This window comes from Primulina eburnea, chromosome 11 (assembly GCF_022965805.1).
Source record: "Primulina eburnea isolate SZY01 chromosome 11, ASM2296580v1, whole genome shotgun sequence".
Taxonomy (NCBI): domain Eukaryota; kingdom Viridiplantae; phylum Streptophyta; class Magnoliopsida; order Lamiales; family Gesneriaceae; genus Primulina; species Primulina eburnea.
Genome location: NC_133111.1, coordinates 9,881,951 through 9,886,488, shown reverse-complemented (window position 1 = coordinate 9,886,488; position 4,538 = coordinate 9,881,951). Strand labels below are relative to the sequence as shown.

Sequence of the window (4,538 nt, the reverse complement as noted above, 5' to 3'; positions counted from 1 at the left end):
CTTCTACTTTCGCCTTGTCCACCTCGATTCTGTTCCCCGAAACCTTGTGCCCTAGGACAATTCCCTCTTGTACCATGAAGTGGCATTTTTCCCAATTAAGCACCAAGTTTGTCTCCTCACATCTCCTCAACACTACCGTCAGATTCTGCAAACAATCATCAAAAGACGAGCCAAATATCGAGAAATCATCCATAAAAATTTCAAGAAAAGTTTCTATCATATCATGGAATATAGCGGTCATGCAACGTTGAAATGTGGCAGGGGCATTACATAGACCAAACGGCATGCGGCGAAAAGCAAAAGTGCCGTAAGGACAAGTGAAAGTGGTTTTCTCTTGGTCCTCCGGCGCAATCATAATTTGGTTGTACCCTGAATACCCATCCAAAAAGCAATAAAACTCATGACCCGCTAACCTCTCAAGCATCTGATCAATAAAGGGAAGAGGAAAGTGGTCTTTACGGGTGGCATCATTCAATTTTCTATAATCAATGCACACACGCCATCCCGTAACAGTCCTAGTGGGTATTAATTCATTATTTTCATTTGTGACAACAGTAATCCCACCTTTCTTTGGCACACATTGAACGGGACTTACCCATGCACTATCAGATATAGGATAGATAATACCTGCATCGAGAAGCTTAATCGTTTCAGCTTTCACTACCTCTTGCATCTTAGGATTCAATCTTCGCTGAGGTTGCACAAGAGGTGAGTACTTCTCTTCCATCAAGATCTTGTGCATGCAGACTGATGGATTGATCCCTTTGATATCCGCCACCTTCCACCCAAATGCACTCTTGTGTGCTTTCAATACTTCCAACAGTTTGTCCTCCATCACATCTGTCAAAGCAGCAGAAATAATGATAGGTAAAGTGTTATTCTCACCTAAGTACACATACTTGAGGTGTGGAGGCAACGGCTTCAGCTCAAGTGTTGGGGGATCCTCGATGCTTGACCTTTGAGGGGTCAAATCTCTTCGTTCTCCTAGATCCTCTAGTCGCATCCTCATTGGCCTTCTCCATGGTTGGTTGGCATTAAAGTGTGCCACAATTTCGGCTCTTTCCTCATCCAATTCCTCTTCTCCCACTTCAGTATCGATAGTGGCCTCCAAAGGGTCCCTAAGAGCATCCTGCAAATAGTTAGACGCAAGAGAGTCAAAAGCATCAATTCTAAAACAACTATCAGAATGCAGTGTGTGCTTAAGTGCATTAAACACATCAAAAGTAATCTCTTCGTCGCCCACTCTCAATCGCAACTTCCCTTCTTGCACATCAATCAGTGCCTTGCCAGTCGCAAGGAACGGTCTACCCAAAATCAGAGGCATCTCCTCATCCTCATCTATATCAAGCACCACGAAGTCCGCAGGAAAGATAAACTTGTCCACTTTCACTAGCACATCCTCAATCACTCCGCGGGGGTACTTGACAGACCTGTCAGCCAGTTGTAAAGACATCCTCGTCGGCTTAGGCTCTCCTAATCCGAGTTTCCTGAAAACAGATAAGGGCATCAGATTAATACTTGCACCAAGATCACACAACGCTTTGCGAAAAACAACATCACCAATCATGCAAGGGATAGAAAAACTCCCTGGGTCTTTTAGTTTCGGTGGGATTTTGTTTTGCACCAAAGCAGAGCAACTCTCAGTCAAGTTCACCGTCATGTGATCCTCCAATTTTCTCTTGTTGGCTAAAATGTCCTTCAAAAATTTAGCATAACTAGGCATTTGCATCAAAGCATCGGCAAAAGGAATATTAATATGCAATTTTTTAAACACCTCTAAGAACTTACCGAATTGTGCATCTAGTTTTGCCTTTTTTAATGCTGCAGGAAAAGGTGGAGAGATAACAATCTTAGGTTGTGCAGTGAGTGCTGGTGTAGAGTTAGATGACTTACCTTGAGACGTCGCAGCATGTTCATCCGGCACTTGGCCTTTCTCTTTTTCTCTAGGCTCCAAAACTTTTCCGCTCTTCAACTCAATGGCCTTCACTTGCTCTTTTGGATTAGTCTCGGTATTACTTGGCAAGGTGCCCGGCTCTCTACTTGCTATCATTTTGGCCAACTGTCCAATTTGATTGTCGAGCCCCTTTATTGATGCATCTTGGTTTTGGAGTCGAGTTTCAGTGGATGAGATAAACTTAGACATCATTTGTTCCAAGTTGGACTTTTCTTCTCTAGGAGGATCGGATCTGTACATCGGTTGTTTCCCATATTGTTGTCCTCCTTGCGGCCTATTATGACTGTTTTGACCGCCCCATGAGAAGTTGGGATGTTGCCTCCACCCAGGATTATATGTGTTCGAGTAAGGGTCATTCCTTGGGCGGTTTTGGACTCCCACTTGATTCACCGGTGCCTCATCTTGCACATAGAAGGGATTTCCATCTTGACAGTCTTTCACATAGTGTTCCCCTCCACACTTCTCACAGAATATCTCTTGAAGACGCATAGCCGTGCCACCCACGTTCAAGCCGTCTATTTTCCTGTTTAAAGCGTCAAGTTGTGCAGTAATAACAGAAAAATCAGTTACCTGGTGAACTCCGGCACTTCTCCGCTGGTTGTTCCTGTCAGATTGAGGATGATAGCTGCTAGCAGCCATCTCCTCCAACAACTCATATCCTTCTTCCGCAGTCTTCCTCAAAAGGTTCCCACACGCAGCAGCATCTATCATAGTACGGTTAGGAGTAAGCAAACCGTAATAAAATGTTTGAACGACTAACCCAAGTGGTAACTCATGATGTGGGCATCTTCATAGTAGGTCCTTGAAGCGTTCCCATGCCTCATATAAAGATTCTTGATCGAATTGAGCAAATGTGGTAATGTCTGCTCGCAGCTTCATGGTTTTTGATGGAGGGAAGTATTTGATAAGAAACGCCTTCGCCATGTCCTCCCATGTAGCGATCGAACCTACAGGTAAACAATTCAACCAAGCTTTAGCTTTATCACGCAAAGAGAAAGGAAATAAACGCAGTCTAACAGAATCATCAGAAACTCCATTGAATTTAAAAGTATCGCAGATCTCAAGAAAATCCGCGATGTGTGTGTTTGGATCGTCCACAGCAGTTCCTCCAAATTGGACGGTGTTCTGAATCATCTGGATAATGGCTGGTTTGATTTCGAATTGGTTTGCCCGCACAATCGGCCTCACAATGCTAGGGCGTGCACCATCCAAAGAAGGCTGGGCATACTCTAACATGGGTATGCGGCGTAGCATCTCAATTCGTCTCTCGTTTTGGCGCTCTGCCTCCTGCTCTTGTTCGTGCCTCACCATCAGTTCCTTAAGTCTTTGCTGTTGTCTTCGCCTGCGGAAAGTCCTTTCAATTTCGGGGTCACACTCAAGCTCCAAGTCAAGTGACTTTGGCATGCACCGGAAGAGATATCTGAATCAAAATATGGAGTGTTAGTTCAGTAAAAATAAAATACACTAAAGAAAATAACTAAAAATATAATTGTAGATTAACAGTCCCCGGCAACGGCGCCAAAAACTTGATCGAGCAAAACTTGCACAGTAAAATCCCCAATAAAAAATATGATTTTGTATGCTCAAAATAAATCGCAAGTGCACGATGTCAAGTTATGATATAGTGTACGTGAGTACGAGTATCGTTCCACTGAAGACTATGTTGAACAATTATTATTTTAGTTATTAAAACTTTAGCGACGAAATTTGATTGTTTGTTTTATGACTAATAAAATTCAAGAAAATTTAAATAAACAAGCTCAAAGATTAAATGATGAAATATGAATGCCAGATCAATGGATTAAATTTCAAATGATAAAAGAATTTGTTGGGAATTCTGGTTCACCTACCCCTTATTAATTAATTAATTCGTTCGATTGTGTTCTACGCTTCCGACAGCTTTTCCTATTCAATTGAACACACTCTCTCGTGCTATGCCAAACTAATTCACTCAATGAAGTAATTAAATGTCTTTAATTATTTATCAAGAATGAACCGCATTTCGATTGATGAAATCCCCTAGTTTTCGACCCTAAGGACTATGACTATCGACACGTATCCAATTTCATATGTCTATGCAAATTGTAGATCCGCAGATTATACTACTCGATCCTATCACTAGTTATTCTCTCGAACTCACTCGTGATATAAAATTGTCGTAAAAGTTAGCTACGCTCAACGACACAATGAAAATCGTAGAATAATCAAGAATAAATCACAAACCGAAATATAAATTAACCAACTGAAAGTTTGGGGTAGGATCCCCTTTAATCCCAACAAATTATAAAGTTAGCTACTAGAATTCATAATGAAAATAAGCAAAACAATATTTAAACAACGGAAAATAAACTAGAAATACGAGACGTGACGAAATCTGCGAAGAACGATGCCCGGAAAACTTCAAATCTTCACTCCAAGCGCAAAGTTCTCTCCAAAGCTCCTTGACGGCTGCCGAATTATGTCTGAATGCCTCTCCAATTCGTCCCCCTCGCATACCATATCAGTCTTGTTCAGAAATTAAGGAAAGAATCGGCTGAACAAATCTTGCCAAAAATAAGTGGCGCTCGGGCGGTAGAAAAGTACC

The 4,538-nt window shown here is 41.9% G+C and overlaps 1 non-coding gene across 1 annotated transcript; it reads left to right on the top strand.

Annotated features, from left to right (window-relative positions):
- Positions 1–2,723: 2,723 nt before the first annotated feature.
- LOC140806420 (small nucleolar RNA R71) lies at positions 2,724–2,829 on the top strand. Its single transcript, XR_012112496.1, has one exon. It is a non-coding gene; the product is annotated as a small nucleolar RNA R71 (small nucleolar RNA).
- The last annotated feature ends 1,709 nt before the right edge of the window (positions 2,830–4,538 follow it).